The 17,631-nt window shown below is 48.8% G+C and overlaps 1 pseudogene across 1 annotated transcript in view; it reads right to left on the bottom strand.

The window, feature by feature from the left end:
• Positions 1-2,463: 2,463 nt before the first annotated feature.
• LOC144756200 (E3 ubiquitin-protein ligase TRIM39-like) overlaps positions 2,464-17,631 on the bottom strand; it is a 486,436-nt pseudogene continuing 471,268 nt past the window's right edge. The window contains exon 8 of the transcript XR_013595098.1: positions 2,464-3,420. The product of XR_013595098.1 is annotated as an E3 ubiquitin-protein ligase TRIM39-like (transcript). The remainder of the gene's footprint in view (positions 3,421-17,631) is intronic.

Here is a 17,631-nt window from a genome sequence, read left to right as displayed (position 1 = left end):
TAAAATGGCTACTAATGATTTAACACAATCGACCATTTTTAGAAAACGGTGTAGAATGTGGTTAATATGTACTGGATTATTAATGTTAGTATGGTTGATCTTGGCTATTAGAATTCCTTTCAGGCCAGATTTTGAAAAAGCAAAGGCAAATGAGTGTATGAAAGAAAAGACTTATGAATCAAAGGGTGAAAAGTTGCATATGTATAGACCTGAAGTACATCAAGATAACTCGATTAGCGATTTTTCTCCTAATACGTTTTCAAGATTATTGTCTGAATATGTGAGAACAATGGATGCTAGTGACTGTTATGTCTGTGTGAAATTACCAGCATCTTTATCAGAGAGTGTGACATACCATCATCTTCCATTAACATATGGAGTTACATGAAGTATATGAACTAATTTGTTTTATAGAACAGGTAAATTAAAATTGTAGCTGAATTGAATCAAATCAAACCTCGAAAAGTTTTTGGGGAATATTTTTTGGAAGTACAAGAGTTGACCCATGATTATGCGTTTAAACATAATTTGACCTGTATAATGAGAAATGAAGAAAAAGCCTTTTTGGACAAGGTAGAAAAAAGAAGAAATCAGTATGAAAGGAGAGAAAAAGCAAATCAAACTAAATCTACAATGTGGACATTTGAGGATGATAATATAAAAGGACATAATGTGAATGTGGCTATAAATATAGATACACCATTATTAGGGAAATTATGTATCCAGAGAGACAACACTGTGTATGATAACTATTTTGTGGGAGCAAGTCAATGTGAGTCAATGTGAAGATACATACATTATAAAAGGGGGTCGGGGATTTAACGGAGGTAATGATCCAGTTTTTCCTGGTATATACTTATTATGTGGGAACAAAGCTTATTAAAAATTGCCAGATCACTGGTAGGGGTCCTGTTATGTAGGCCTGGTCTTTTCTAAAAATTTCCATGTAGATAGAGGGACTAATGGAATTCACGAGATAGGTAAACCTCTAAGTCGTAGAAGAAGAGAAAGTGTGATAGAAATAATAAATTGGCACTCCGGTCCTTTTTGGTATTGGGATCAGATGAAGTCATTTTTAGGATGAGTTGTTTTCTGAAAGCTGCTGTTAGATCGAGAATCACCCTTAATATTGATGTTTAACCATTGCACACTGCACTTTCTATTTTGATACCCTTTTTTATAATGGTTTAATATTGGTTTTAATAATTTTAATAATGTTTTTATACAGCGTTTTTAAATAATATTGTAAGATATTCTCTTCTTTTACAAAAAAATTAAATGATTTACTATCACGAAGGGATATATGTTGTATAGCTGGGACATTGTAAATGGATTCTGATTTTGCTCGTTTGTTCTCGGATAATTCTCCAATTGCAACTATTGATGAATGTTTTTAAAAAATGTATTGTGTTTTTTCTGTTTGTACTTTTATGGATGTTTTTTTACTCCGAATAAAGATCTTTTGACTTGACTTGACTACAAGGCCTTAGCTAAAACCAGCCCAACTGGTATTGGATCCATCCTGTCCTACTATAATCCTGGTAGGAACCTTCGTTCCTCAAATAGACTCCTCCTCTCTGTTCCTCGTGTCCGGAAGACCAGATGGGGTGGCAAGGCTTTTTCCAATCTGACCCCTAAATGGTGGAATGCTCTCCCTCTTGAAGTAAGGTCTCTCCCCACTCTTCAAGCCTTTAGATCTGCCCTTAAGACCCACCTCTTTGTACGTGCTTACCTGTAGTAGTGCTGTGCAATTTTCTGACCTTTTTTAATAGGCGCCTTGACACCTTCGGGTTGAGTCTGCGCAATACAAATCGCATAATAAATAAATGGCAAATGTTTTCGAGCTGACCATGCAGATAGTATTCATATTTTTTTCTCTTGCCCCTGGCTATATGGCTTTATAGGAGGAATTGAAAAGTTCATTTCCTTAGTTATTAATATTCCCGTAACTATTACCCCCGCTATGATGCTCTTGGGGAAAATACAAATAAATAGCTCCTTGGAGAGTTTATACCCTCATCGCCACTTTATTTTTTTTTCTATGACAGTGGCACGATTATGCATAGCCAGTGAGTGGCTTCAGGAAAAGCCGCCTGATTATCAACAATGGCAAGCAAGAATGTACAGTTCATATAAACTGGAGTGGGGGCTTTTCTTAATTAGTGGATCAAGGAGAAAAAAGAAAATGGGTATGAAAATTTGGGGTTTTTTCTCCGACTATTATGAAAATTGAGAATGTATATAAGTATGAACTATATTTTGTTAATAATGGATTTACACTGATCATTAATTGTTCTTGCTTCATGTATTGTAATGATATGACTACTTGCCTCTGGCTGATTCATGCTTTATTAATTATACTGCCTATATAATAATTTGGTTCCAACCCTTATGTTGTACTAATGTGTTGCTGTGAACATACAAAAAAAAAAAAAAAAAGAAAGACAGACGTGATAAGGTTAAAATTTTATTTTTCAGCGCTCTCCAATACTGGAGAGAGAGATTCACTGACAAAGTCGCCTGAAAAGTGTGGGCATCATACTCACTCCCACCAGTGACCCTGACTGGGGAGCGAGCTGTATTCCAGGGGTAGCAGGTGGGGGCAGCAGGAAGCCATACTCTGCACTTGCTGGCCAGTGCTCAGCAGCACTCAAGTACAAGGGGTAGCACCGGCCCTGCACCCCCACGCCTTCGGAAACAAATTCCTTTGTCCTCTTCATAGAGTGGAGGATTAAAACGCAAACAGAAGTGGATATAGAAACTATACCGCTGTTACAATGTGAATTTCTTTCATCCTAAACAATGCTTAGAAACAAATGGCTGTATGTGGTGGGGGCACAGGATACGTTTTTATCGGGCGCTACTGACAGTCTCTTCACTCCCCCCCTGTCACTGGCAGGACTCGCAGCGCCCCCGCATTCAATCCTCCCTTGTTGAGTCCTGGCTCAAAGAAGGGCCGCAGGGTGGGGGGGAAGGTGGCTCCGGAGAAGGTGAAGAGCAGTGACCGGTCATCCACATTGTACACCGAGAGCCTGCCCGACTCATAGTCCAGGAAGAGACCCACAGCCCTGGGGGGCACACAGGGGGTCAGGATGATGGAGGGGGAGGTGGCAGCTATATATTTACCATCTCTGAGCACCACTGTCCAGAATCCACCCTCAGGTGTTAGTGTGATCTTCCCCTTACTTCTGACTGCCCCGTCACACACCCCCAGGCTCCAGCCCGTCTTGTCCCCCACCTCCACCTCCCAGTAATGCCTCCCGGAGCTCAGCCTCTCTCTCCCCAGGACAGCTCCAACAGGATTGAATCTCTGGGGCGTGTCAGGCCGACCCTGTGCTTGGTCTCCGCGCCTTATGCTCCTTCTGTCCTCGGACAGGATGAGGCTCCGATGAGCAGTGTCCGGATCCAGGGTCACCGCAGCTGCAGAAGAGAAAGAAGAGATGAGAGATCAGAAATCGCCCATGCGCAATAAACACATCACTCATACTCAGCCGGTCGCTGCAGAAGCCCCGACTGTCGTCATTCTCATTTCACCAGCACCCCCTTTTAATCGTAGTAATTACGTGTATAGTCATTGTCACAGCTTCTTTTCAAAACGCCCTTCGTGGTGAAGTATTGCTGTCTGCAAGTGCTGTAAGTATCTAGCTCACAGGTGCGAGAGCTCACAACTGAATCAGGTGGGGCAGGGCTTTAATTACCCCTGATTCTGCCGTTGCTGAACACCAGGTGCCCTGACGGATTCCTAGCAGGCCCTCAGCGTGAAAAGAAACCTTACCTCGCAGGCAGTACCAGCCCTCCTAAGAAATTCTATTGCAGGGCCAGAGGATTTGTATTATGCTTCTCTTTCTATTTATTGCCACTCACAGCAGCCAATCAAAATGTTTTTGTATTCAAAATAAACTACACAGTCCATGATGCTTTAGTCACATGTCACTTCCTGTATGAGCCTATAAGAGCCACCATAACTAGTCCTTGAGCCTCTTTCTTTGCTGCTCACGAAGGAAGTTAAGTGCATTAATTGTTATTGTTATATTTCTATTTGATTTTAATGGCATTATTGATCAGGCATTTGCCACTAATATAAACATGTAATAGCAATACTCACGCTTTGTACTTTATGCATGCTTTGCCTGCTTTTCATGTGCATTGTTCAGGTTAACTTGTGTTACGTCTCCCACTGTGATCCGGAGCTCTGTTTGGGGCTATAGCCACTCAGGCTTTCAGTGGCAGTCTCCCGCTTGGAGCCGGACGGTTGCGCTGCCTTTGGCAGCTCCATGCAGGTCTCAACATAAAAAAAAAACCCTACGGTGGGAAAAGCACCTTTTGTTGCAGCCCGCTCAGCCAGGTCTAAAAGACTCCCACTTGGAGTTTTGGCACCGCGCTGCAGTCAGCAGAGAGAATACATGCATTTAATCGCGCGCAGAGGCCCCCCTCATCAGCCCAAGCGCACGGAGCCTTTTCTCCGTTAGTTTCTTAAGTTTCTAAGTGCGTAGTTCAATTGGGCTACTTCCTAGTAGGATTTGGGCTACGCACGTCGCAACGACCCTAATCAGCCTAAAAGGTTTTATTATTCCCTCAATCAACTTCTATGACACCTGGCTGGCTGCAAAAGTGGTTTTTGGCCCTGGAGTGTGCACAGTTCCAAATACTTCTGCTCTTTTGGCTCTCTTACGCCCTATGGGCCGCAAGAACATCTACACAGATGATACTGAGGAGCTAGGTACCTTATCCTTAACTGTGCTGTTCGTTGGCTTCCTCCTTACTCCTCTTGACCTCACCTTCATGGTTAAATATACTTACAAGTTCAGCCCCACAATGGAGGATTGGGCCACTTATGAAGAGGATGATGATCTGTATGAAGAGGAAGTGGCTGCCCCTTCCCTGGAAGATAACATTGTTGAGGCCCTGGATGCCTCTGTCCAGAAGTCAGTAAACAAGGGCCTCGAGAAAGCAGTCCCCGGGCCTGTGCAGCAGGCGCCAGCTACTACATTGAAACCAATAACAAAACAATTGGAACAATTTGCCAAACGTCATGGTTTTCCTACTGAGCGAGCTAAGGACATCTCGGCTTCTGAACCCAGAGCTAAGTCATCGCTCCACTCTACTGCTCTGAACTTTCCTACCTAATCCGGACGGTAAGTCCAAGCGTCCAGACACGGACACTGATACCACGTGAACCTCCCCAGATGAGGCCCCTCCCAAGAAAAGGTCCAAGAAGTCCAAAAACATAGAGCAGGTCCTCTCTCAAACCATTTCCACCCCCTTCACCTTCAACCCCGACTGATATAGTTCACCCCAGATCATCTGACTGGGCACCTGCCCCTCAGGTTGCGGCTTATCTGCACAATAACCTTCAGAGGAGTTTTGATAAAGAGGTACCAAATAGACTCGGCTCAGAGTATCCTAGCCCCGATATCCGTGACAAGGTGGCGGACACCCCGGACATAGATTCCAGTTTACTAACATTCCTGAAGAAATTCGCGAAGAACCCTAAAAAGGGTAATGACCACACATGGCGAGGTTGTCAAGACAAACTTCTGGATGTCGCAGGACCCCTTGCAAAGATCTTAGAGATGGCTTTGGAGGCACAAGCGTCCAGTACTGCAGTGGATTCCCATGTCCTGGTGGGGTGGACCCAAAGAGCTATTTGCCTGTTAGGGAACGCGAACTGCACCATTTCAACAGAACAACGCAAATCACTCCTTATGCGCATGGATTGCAATCTCACAGAATTGGCTGCAGCAGAACCAGGCCCTTAGCATATGGCAATCTCTTCGGGGAAAGCTTTGTTAAAGACGTGGCTAAATATGTGGGTACATTCACAACCCTCAACAAGGCACAGTCTGGCATCAAGAGGGTATTTCAGGCTGGCCTTTTTAACAGGGTTGGACGAGGCCGAGGCCGAGGACGCTCATTTGGCCGTCAGTTCTCCCAAGATCCTCAGCGAGGAGATTTCAGCCACGGCAAGTGGGACTCCACTCGTGGGGGTACCTTCTACCCCACCAGACAGCGCTTCAACCGGAGGCGTTTCCACAGAGGAAACTACCGTGGAGGTTTCCAAGCCCCTGAATCTACAGGTAAGAGCCCCAGACATTTTCCTATTACCCTTTAGGGGGTCGTACTCAATTTTTTTTATCACAGTTGGGTTCAACTCTCGCAGGATGCTTGGATATTGCAAACAATTCAGGGTTTCCAGTAAGATTTCTATCAGATATCTTATCAAGGCAGACCGCCTAGACAGCTTTCTTTTTCCCAACTCGAGTGCGATTTTATAGATTCTGAACTCGAAGAATTGCTGCAGAAACGCGCAATAGCATGTTGCGACAAAGGCCCTAGCGGTTCCTGCAGCAATATTTTCTTGGTACCGAAGAAAGGCGGAGGTTACAGGTTGGTACTGAATTTAAAGAAATGCAATCACTTCATGAAATACAACCACTTCAAGATGGAATGCATCCATCTTTTGGTGGATCTCTTAAAACAAGACGACTGGATGGCCCATCTGGACCTGAAGGACGCCTCCTTGTCCATCACCATTTTTCCTTCCCATCTCTGGTTCCTTCAATTTTAGTGGCGGAACCCATGGTTCGAATATTTGGTCCTTCCTCTCGGACTCTTCTCAGCACTGTGGTGCTTCACCAAGGTGATGAAACCAATGATAGCATACCTCAGAGAACAGGGAGTTCGCATGATAGTGTACCTGGACGACATACTTATCCTGGCGCAATCACCAGCTTTCGCGGTACAGCCTTTACACATGACCATTGCTACGCTGCAAAACCTGGAGTTCGTGATCAACGAACCCAAATCGGTTCTTTGTCCTTCCCAGACGATAGACTTCTCGGGGTTCGTCATAAACTCTGAAGGCCCAGTTGAGTCTCCGCCACTCCAAACTATGGGACATCAAGAAGGAGCTATGCTCTCTGTTATTCAAATAGACGGTCTCTCGCTGAGAGTGATTGCCAGAATTGTGGGTCTCCTGGTATCCTCCATACACGCGATTTTTCCAGGACCCCTCCACTATCGAGCCCTTCAACGGTTAAAGATTCAACATCTTCAGAAGGGTCTCTCTTACACAGACTTCGTCCCTCTTTCCCAAGAGGTACGGGAGGAGATTCAGTGGTGGCTGCGCCACATGGAGGCGTGGAACGGCAGAGCTATTTTTGGCTCCCAGACAGAGGTCGTCATAGAGTTCGATGCTAGCCGCTGGGGCTGGGGGGCTCATTGCGGAAATATTTCTACAGGAGGTCATTGTGTATTGTAATTCCTATATTCCCAATAGGCTCTGCGCATTGGAATAATAAATCTTGCAGTTTAGACGTTGGACTGAGGTCGACTAGGTCTCTAGCGAATCTATTAGACTTAATTGTGAGTGCCAGCTAGCTCAGAGGTCACTAGAAACTTTCTCGAATTCACAAGCAGGGATTAGTTTCTGACAACCGCATAAACATGACAACGTTGTTTCCCAAGAATAAGAATTCAATCTCTAGAGTCGCGGAAACAATAGATAACTATTTTACTCAGTCATTCGTGCATGCTTCGTTCCACCAGAGGTGCTGAGAAAATAAAGAGACGGGCGTTTTCAATAAAAGGTATTTATTGAACAGTCTTCTTTCTCAAGCATAAGAAATGTACTGCTAAAATAGTAATACTGGTTTTAAAGTACAGAGTATATAATACTAACAGTATTATAAAGTAGTACCGTAAAAGCATGATATGGTTTCTAAGCCATAAAGTGCCTTAAAACGGATAAAATACATACAGTGTTAAAATGATGGCTAAAAGTACTCAACTGGTGCTTCTAAAATACGCATACCCCGGTGTACCTGACCTAAGCCTAGCACGAGGGAAGAAGTAAATGAGGAGTAGTTTAAGCTTAGTATTTTCTGCCAAGAATCTACTTAAGAATTCTATACGGGTCGAATCAGCTCTGTACCTTGGTTTAGAATGAAGGAGGTCTTGTATCTCTCTCAGGACTCGATTTCCCAGCAACCCGCAAGGGTAGCCTGGAAACACTGGAGCTGGATTTCTCAGCAGAAGAAAAGACAGAGTCTCTCAGTGCGTCAGCTGGAGGGTCGGCTTCCTTCGGCACTTGCTGCTGCAGGGTGTCGGGCAAGTAGTTAGTCGATCTGCTCCAAACCACCATGTGTTTGTCTGGGCAAATCTAGGCATATTTATACTTTGAAGGTGAAGAGTTTTACGTGTGATTGGACTTAATAACGTCATAGAAGACTCAGTTCTTCGAAAACTCCATGATTTCCTAGATAAATTAGTATTCAGGCAAGGGGATGTCCATAGCTGCTGAAGGTGGGTTTATCTAAGAAATCGTTGCTGATTCTTGGAACGTAGTGGAAGTAGCCTTGCCGTATTTGGGCTGCATAGGCTCAGTCTAAATATGGTAATGATTTCTATGCCTATATAAGGACAGGATAATCCGTATCTATATAAGGGCATGAATCGGCAAAATTTACACTAGGGTCCTAGATTCATTTACAACACCCACTCCACGATCCTAAGTTCAATAAAACTAAACCTGTAAGCACTGAGCATATCTAAAGCTGCTGCATACAATCCCACCCAAAATACAACATACAAAATTGCATTTGAAAAGGCTTGTTTGAATGTAATGAGTATAGAATAAGCAGATTTTTATGGACATGCAGTATAGTATATACATTCCATCATTGATAAATATATTCATGAAATGTCTCTGAAGCTTTTACAGAAAGGAAAAAATTTAATTTTCGAGACCATCCCATATGATACTTTAAAATACTTTTTTTCCCCTTTGTTCTGATTATTAGGCCAAATATAGTCATTTAGGGAGTTCTTCAAAAGAAATCTTGTTCTCTAAGAATAGTTCTACTTTAAGCAGATTACTCGGTGCCAAAAAGTTCTATTTTGGAAAAAGTTCAAATTAGTAGATTTTTTTGAAAAATGAAGGCCGAATTTCAGAGTTCAGAGAACGCTATGTGAAATAATCAAAAGTTATTCTCAGGAGTGTCAGGAGAAAACATCAGATCATCTAGGCTACCAAAGAAACAGTCTACCGTGGTAGGTGAAAGTGGAACCACTTCAGTTAGCAGGTCAAATGTGCATAGATGAGGATCATCGTCGCCAGCATTTGTAGCATTAGCAATGTCCGAAGTAGATGGTACCTGTGTGCCTGTGGTTTCTCGTATCTCACCCTCAGTTAGACGTGCTGGTGAGACCTCAATGAATGCCATCATCAGAATAGGCAGCCGTTGGGGGCAACACGATGCATGAGCCGTTACTGGACCTAGCAAAGCGTCAACATCCAATGGCAGTACTGATGGAAGTGTAAGACAAATGTCCAACACGCATTCCTGTCCGCAAAGCAAGCATTGTTGAACAGGTAAGATGCAATCTTGATAGATTGGTTTTAACGATAGAAACCAGGTTGTGTTCAGATCTCTCAAACGAGCCAAGCCAAGAGTCTGTGAAATCCTCTGACGATACCTCATGGCAACGAGGCATTGTTCCATGGTAGTCTGGGTGTTGCTCGTGGAGGAGTGTGGCTCAATGGTTAGAGCGGCAGACCCTGATGCAGAGTTCTGGCCAGGGACCAGGGTTTGATTCCCGCCTCGGCGGGGTCTCGGGCTCAATTTCCTCGGACCTGTTAATTCTCGCCTCGGTACCTATTCTAATCACGGGCCCCACGCTGTAACTCTGGGCAATAGCTTGCTTAGCCTCCACTCCGGCCCCAACAGCGCTAAGGATGCCTGGCTTCACCCTGGGGGTGCCCAGGAGTGGACACTTGAGCAGGGAAAGCCAGGAGGGGTCCCACAGCGGTATGAGTATCAGCGCCAGGAAGCCGAATAGACGACACCGCAAGGTGACCGTCTGGTGACAGTGCGCTCTATAAGTACCATGACATTTACCTTTACATTTGCTGGTGGTCCGACTTGCCATATCAGAGCAGAAGGAATAAAAATAGAATTCCTGCTACTAGTCCCAAGATGAGGGGCAGGCCGCCGAACACAGAGTGCACGAAATTTGGAAAAATGCCAAGGACTGCTTCAAATGGTGTTAACAGTCCCGAAAAAAGTGTCTTAAATACATGTTCGATGCCGCTGGTATCAGACATGTTTAAGATTTGACTTAACATTTCTGCAAAATGTACTGGGCAGTTTGTTGGTAATAATGAACAAGTTACTTACCTTCGGTAACGATATATCTGTAAGAAACAGTAGTTAGTATTAGATTCCTTACCTTAGAATATCCCCAGGCGTCAGTCTGGATCCGGAAACTTTTGCGTAGCAGTACCCCTGCGCGTCGGTAGGCGTCGTCTGCAGGCGTCCCCTGCGGCTCCGCGTCGTCGGCGTCGTGCGCCGTGATGACGTCGCTGGAGTATATAGACGCCGCCTCCGCGCGCTGACGTCAGTTCTTTGCACACAGCTTTTCCGCGCCAGAACACGCAGAGCCATGTGAGAACTAACACTGGTGCCATTTGAAACTAGGGCCCTGAAAGGGATGTCCTTAACCCTAGGTATCAGTTCGCAGAACGGGGAGGACGGGTGGGGCGGTAAGGAATCTAATACTAACTACTGTTTCTTACAGATATATCGTTACCGAAGGTAAGTAACTTGTTCATCTGAAAGAAACAGGTTAGTATTAGATTCCTTACCTTAGAATAGATACCCCAGCAATACCAACCCCGGTGGTGGGTCTGCGAACCAATACAATCCTACACCAGAAAATCCTGGAGGACCGAACGGCCAAAGAAGCCGTCCCTCCGGACTTGACTATCCAGGCAGTAATGCCTCGCAAAGGTGTGCAGCGAGGCCCACGTAGCCGCCTGGCAAATGTCCTGCAAAGGGACTCCCCGGCCCAGGGCAGTAGTAGCCGCCGTGGCCCGAGTGGAATGGGCCCTCAGCCCAACCGGAGGCTCCTTCCGAGCCAAAAAGTAGCATGCTTTGATGCACAGGACGACCCACCGAGAGATGGTTCGTTTCTGTACCGCCCTTCCCTTCTTCTCACCCACGTAGCCAACAAACAGTTGGTCATCCACCCGGAACTGGCGTGTGCGATCCATATAAAATGAAAGCGCACGTTTTGGGTCCAGACGATGGAGCCGCTCTTCATCTTTTGAAGGATGCGGAGGCGGGAAGAAGGAGGGTAAGGTGATGGACTGCCCGATGTGAAAAGCAGAAACTACTTTGGGCAGGAAAGAAGGTCTAGTCCTAAGAACCACCTTGTCAGGATGAACGGACAAGAAAGGAGGTTTGACAGAAAGAGCCTGGAGCTCACTCACTCTCCTGGCAGAGGTGATGGCAACCAGGAAGGCCGTCTTTAAAGTGAGAAGACGGAGAGGACAGGAATGAAGCGGCTCAAAGGGAGCACACATCAAGAATGTCAGAACCAGGTTCAAGTCCCACTGAGGCATCACGAACGGAACAGGTGGATACATGTGCGTGATGCCTTTCAAGAATCTCAGTACAATAGGGGACTTGAATAAAGATGGCTGATCAGGTAGCCTTAAGAAGGCGGAAAGGGCAGAAAGGTAGCCCTTGATAGTGCCCAGAGCAGAGCCCTGCTGGGCAAGAGAAAGAAGGAAGAGGAGAACCTCGGAAAGAGGGGCAGAAAGGGGATCCACAGCCTTTGCTGTGCACCATGCCACAAATCTGTTCCACCGGCAGGCGTATACCGACTTTGTGGAGGGACGCCTGGCTGCCAGAATCACATCACAGACTTCAGGAGGCAAGTCGAATGGCCTCAACTGTCGCCGCTCAATCTCCACGCATGGAGGTGGAGGCTGGACAGGTTCGGGTGGAGGACCGTCCCCTGCTGCTGCGACAGAAGGTCCTCCTGAAGAGGCAGGCGGATCGAGGGACCGACTGACATGCTGAGTAGCTCGGGATACCAGTATCTTCGAGCCCAGTCCGGAGCCACAAGGATAACTTGGGCCCGGTCGCGCCTGATCTTCTTCAGCACTCTGGGCAGAAGTGGTATAGGCGGAAAGGCGTACAACAGACCGCAACTCCACTCGCGCCGAAAGGCGTCGCCGAGCGAGTGCCGTCTTGGAAACTCCAACGCGCAGAACTGATGACATTGCGCGTTCTCTTCTGTGGCGAATAGATCTAACCAAGGCTCTCCCCATTGCTGAAAGAGGCCGTTCGCCACGTCCGAGTTCAGACGCCATTCGTGATCCACCGAGCACCGACGGCTGAGTTCGTCCGCCCTGGCGTTCAGAGAACCTGCCAGGTGTTGAACCGTCAGAGTCACGCCCTGACGTTCCAGCCATTGCCAGAGGCGCAGAGCCTCCTGGCAAAGGGTCCACGACCCCACACCGCCCTGTTTGTTGCAGTACCACATGGCGGTGGTGTTGTCCGTGAACACCTGCACTACACTCCCGTTGACAAAGGGGAGGAATGCCTTCAGTGCTAGGCGAATCGCCCGCAGCTCCAACATGTTGATATGGAGCCGGGACTCCGCCGGAGACCAGATGCCTCTGATCTCCGCCTCTTCAAGTGGCCTCCCCAGCCCTGGAGGGACGCGTCCGTCACAACTACGTGCTCCGGTTGGGGAAGGGAGAGGGATCTGCCCCTGACCCAATCGCGGTCCGTAAGCCACCACTGCAACTGTCTCGCAGTGCCCTCCGAGATCAGGACATGGTCGGACAGGTTGCCCTGATGCTGGGCCCACTGAAACTTCAGGTCCCACTGCAGAGCCCGCATCCGCCATCTGGCGTGATGCACCAGAAGGATGCAGGAGGCCATCAGCCCCAGAAGCCGCAGCGTCAACCTGACCGAAACCCGGGACAACGGCTGAAAGATGGGAATCAGAGCCTGAATATCCCGGACCCGCCGTTCCGGAGGATAAACCCGAAACTGCGCCGAGTCGAGAACTGCTCCGATGAAAAGGAGCTTTTGAGAGGGACACAGGTGTGATTTCGGCACATTGATGGAAAACCCCAGCTCGTGCAGGAGGTCTGCCGTCATCTGAAGGTGGTGGATGACTGTCTGGGGCGAGCCCGCCTTCAACAACCAGTCGTCGAGGTAGGGGAAGACTGAAACCCCTAACCGGCGCAGATGAGCTGCGACCACCGCCATCACTTTCGTGAACACCCGTGGGGCGCTGGTAAGGCCGAATGGGAGCACGATAAACTGAAAGTGCTCGTGGCCTACCGTGAAACGCAGGTAACGCCGGTGGGCCGGCAGGACGGGGATGTGAAAATACGCATCCTGCAAGTCCAACGCTACCATCCAGTCTTGTGGGTCTAGAGCAGCCAAGACCTGAGCCAAAGTCAACATCTTGAACTTCTCCTTCCGGAGGAAGCCGTTGACGTTCCGTAGGTCCAAGATAGGACGTAGGCCCCCTTTGTCCTTCTTGGGTACCAGAAAGTAGTGGGAGTAGCAACCACACCCTACTTCTGGCCCAGGAACGCGCTCGATGGCCCCCTTGGCCAAGAGGGCCGTAACTTCCTCCTGCAGAAGTGTCAAGTGGTCCCCCAACACACGGTGGTTCTGCGGTGGCATGGCTGGAGGAGTGGACTCGAAGGGGAGGGAGTAGCCCCTTCGGACGAGCTGCAGCACCCACCAGTCCGACGTAACCGTGCGCCAGCGGGAGTGGTGATGGCGAACCCTGCCACCCACTGGCGTCACATGGGCCCGAAAGCTCGGACTAGGAAGATTTGGAGGCTGCTGCGGGGGGAGGTGTGGACTGACCTCGCCGCTGTCCCCTACCGCCACCCCGGCGGAATCCACGGCCGCCACCGCGCTGAGGAGCGTTCTGCGGCGCGTGGCTGGCAGCACGTGTGGGACCGCCCCTTCCGTGGCCACGAAAGGGGCGAAACAAACCCGTCTGCTGGCGCTGGGTCGAAAGACCCAAGGACTTGGCCGTGACCCTGGAGTCCTTGAAGCACTCAAGCGCGTTGTCCGCTTTGTCACCGAACAGGCGACTGCCATCGAAAGGCATGTCCATGAGGGCATTCTGGACATCCGGCGAGAAGTTGGCGGATCTCAGCCAAGCATGGCGACGAATCGCCACTGTCGTGGACATAGCCCGTCCCAGCGAGTCGGTCGTGTCAAGACCACACCGTATTGAATACCTCGCCGCGTCCCGGCCTTCAATCAAGGCCTGGTTGAGCTTGTCCCGCACCTCCTGCGGGCATTGCGGCAGACACTCCGCGACCGTGTCCCACAGAGAGTGGGTGTAGCGGCCCAAGAGGCATGCGGTATTGCAAGACCGCAGTCCTGCACTCAAAGACGAAAAGACCTTCTTGCCAAATTGGTCATATCGCTTAGATTCCCGATCGGGCGGGGCGGACGGGAATGCGGACTGGGAAGTGGAGGCTTGGATCACCAGACTCTCCGGGGAGGGATGGGTGGAAAGGAAGGCAGGGTCGTCCGAACACGGACGGTGATGCCTGGCAACGTTCCGGTCAACCGGTGAACCGGAAGCGGGCCTGGACCAGGTGCCCAAAAGGACATCCGTCAGGGCTTCATTAAACGGCAGCAGAGGCTCCTGGGGGCATGACTGCGGTTTAAATACCTCGGTGAGGATGTTAGGTTTCACCTTAGCGATGGGGAGCTCAAGGCTCAAGGCCTTGGCAGCCCTCATCAGTACCACCGAATAGGCAGCCCCAGCCTCCGACGCCACAGGGGAAGGCGAGACAAACCCAGGGTTGGGCGACTCGTCCAGACCACTGGCATCACCTAAGTCACCCACCCAGTCCACATCGTACTGGCATGCTCGTGACAAAGGGTCCTCAGGCCCCTCCCAACCCTCTCCATAATCGTCCTCATCGCCATAGTTGGAGTCGACGATATAGACCGGCTCCTCGGAGCCAAGGGGCCCCAACGGCGCCGGACTCGGCGTCGGACGATGCCGGTCCGACTCCGCGTCAGGAGTCAGAGAGGGAACGGGGGTGGCGCCGCGCGGCGCCGGCGCCCCGACGCCGGCCGGAACCGACGGCGGAGTCACGGCGCCGCGCGGAGGCGGCACCATGGGTTGCCCCAATGGAATCGGCGCCGGAGAGGCCGGTTGACCAGCCGGCGACGACCCTGAAGGGACCAGCGGCGCCGGGGCCGGAGCCGCCGGCGGCGCCGGGGCCGGAGCACCCGGCGGCGTCGGGGCAGGTGCACCCGAACCGCTCGGGCTCCCAGACGGGACCGACGGGCCCGCAGGCGCCGTAGGCCCCGCCGGAGGAGACATCGCCCTCATAGCCATGAGGAACTCCTCAATCTCCTCGCGCGACGCGCCTTCCCCAGGGACCGACGGGTATGGGGCAGACGGCGTCGGCGACCCACGCGGGGCCACCTGAACCCCCGGCCGCATCACTCGGGCGTCGGGGGTACGATGACGACGCCCCGACTTCTTGTGTCGCTTACCTGAGGAACCGGAGGAATGGTGGCGACTCCCGGAGCGCTCATGGCGGCTCCGCGATCGTTCTCTCGACCGCTCCCTCGACCTCCGACCGGACCGGGACCGCTCTCGACGCGGGGCCGACACTCGGAGCTCGAGCAGCTTGCGGGACCCCTCCCGCCTAGCTTTACTTGTCAAGGCCCAGCAGTCGACGCAGGACTCCACGTCGTGGTCCGCGCCCAGACACCGGAGGCAGAGTCGATGGTGGTCGGTGACCGACATCAGGCGGTCGCACCCATCGCAACTCTTAAACCCGGGCTTCCTACCGGCACCTGAAGAAAGAGTTAGAGTTAACAAAAAACTTGGTCAAAAGACCGGAGTACTGCTCTTCGGATCTGCGCTAACTGGCACGGAAAAAAGAAGAACTGACGTCAGCGCGCGGAGGCGGCGTCTATATACTCCAGCGACGTCATCACGGCGCACGACGCCGACGACGCGGAGCCGCAGGGGACGCCTGCAGACGACGCCTACCGACGCGCAGGGGTACTGCTACGCAAAAGTTTCCGGATCCAGACTGACGCCTGGGGATATTCTAAGGTAAGGAATCTAATACTAACCTGTTTCTTTCAGATGTATGTATCTCTGCAGAGGACCTTGCAACTTGCAGATCATAAGTTTCTCTAGATGAGGTCAGTGGCAATTTTTTGTTGTTGTAAAAGAATGACTTTCATTCTGCTTAAAGTATCAATTCCTATAGAAGAGATATTCAGTGAATGCCATAAGTCCGTCCGTCCCTCTGTCTGCCTTGTGCGTTGGATACAATACTTGCATACAACAAGTGACCATGGACGACACACTAACTAGATAAGCTTTTCCTGGCAACATGCCACAGCAGCTGTGATCATTCAGCATAACGTAACTGCCATGGATAGTTGCCTGAAAATTGGTTCTACGACTGTGGAGGGTGTCCCGTGCAGATGGCATGAAAGGTTATTTGCAGAACCGTCGCAGGCTCCGTGTAAATGAATACCTTTGCACAAAAGTGTACCGCTTAGTGAGTTCATACAATTATTACCACTACCCTTATTTCAACATTTATGTGTGTAAGATAAAGTCCAGGTCGACCTTTCATACAGGCCCGCTGGTATATGCTGTAGACAATACTCGAACTTGAAAATCGTAATTGGTATCGTAATGGTGCCATGTATTATCCATTCAATGACAAGCTTCTCAGAAACTGTTAATGGTAATCTTTCCAGTTTTGCAATGCTCAGCACCGTATAGTCTGCTCTTTTTTGTGCCAACGAGATTTGTTTAACTGTAAGGTTAAATACAGAAAACAATGACGTTGTGTTGATTAGACGCCACATGGCACATAGAATGAACGCAGATTTTGCAAAGTCCAGCCCAGCTGCATTATAGAACGTAATTGAGACTGGCCATGTTGTAACATTAGCAAGTCCTGCTCTATTATGTCAATTGCAGATGATACAATGCTGTCCAATGAATATACTCTGGAGGACAGAGTTGTTAACCTATTGTCTACTACAGAGAGAGTTTTCTCCAAATGAATACAATTAATTTCTCGTATTTTTTCTGCAGTTTCTATTTGCGTCACTTTCCAAGCTTCGTTGTACGCAGCATATATACCAGCGTATATGAAACATTTTTGATGTAGTTTGCTTGGCCCCATTATGAAATCTCGCAAATCAATGCCTTCTTTAAGTAAAGATAAGTGTTTTTGGTTTCCGGAAGTGTAGATTTCTGTAGCCACTCAAGGCATAGCTTTCCTACACTATAAGTAGTTACTATCCCTGGATGTTGTCTCTGGGAGTATCTTGGGTCTGGCCTATTTATTGTCAACCCCTGTGTTTTTCCCAGGAATCTATCATGACAGTTATTAGTGTCTGTGGGCCAGATTAACCATTTTTTCCAATCAGGATCAGTTCTGTTCTGTTTTAAAATATACGGCATGTCTACCTCCTCTTCTGTAGCATTGTTACTGTCATTAGTGGGTTTAGGTATAGACGGTTTATTTAAATCTTTTAACTTAGCTAGGCCAAGACAAGAAGTTTGTTGAACAGTGTCATTTTAAAACATTATTTGTTCTGGTATAATGCAGGTTCTGAACAGGGCTTCTGAACCTTGCACCTGCCAGTCTTTTGTGCCCCAGACAGTTTTTGTCTTGATGTTGTCTTTCCAAAAGTCAAAACCTAATGTAGACAGTTGAGCATAAAAGTTTGCAGAATAAATTTGTTTAGTGTTGGTCAACATTGTTTTCATTCCTGTCTTATTTATATTTTTAAA

The sequence above is a fragment of the Lissotriton helveticus genome, chromosome 5_1 (genome assembly GCF_964261635.1).
Source record: "Lissotriton helveticus chromosome 5_1, aLisHel1.1, whole genome shotgun sequence".
Classification (NCBI taxonomy): domain Eukaryota; kingdom Metazoa; phylum Chordata; class Amphibia; order Caudata; family Salamandridae; genus Lissotriton; species Lissotriton helveticus.
This window is presented reverse-complemented; position numbering and strand designations above follow the sequence as displayed.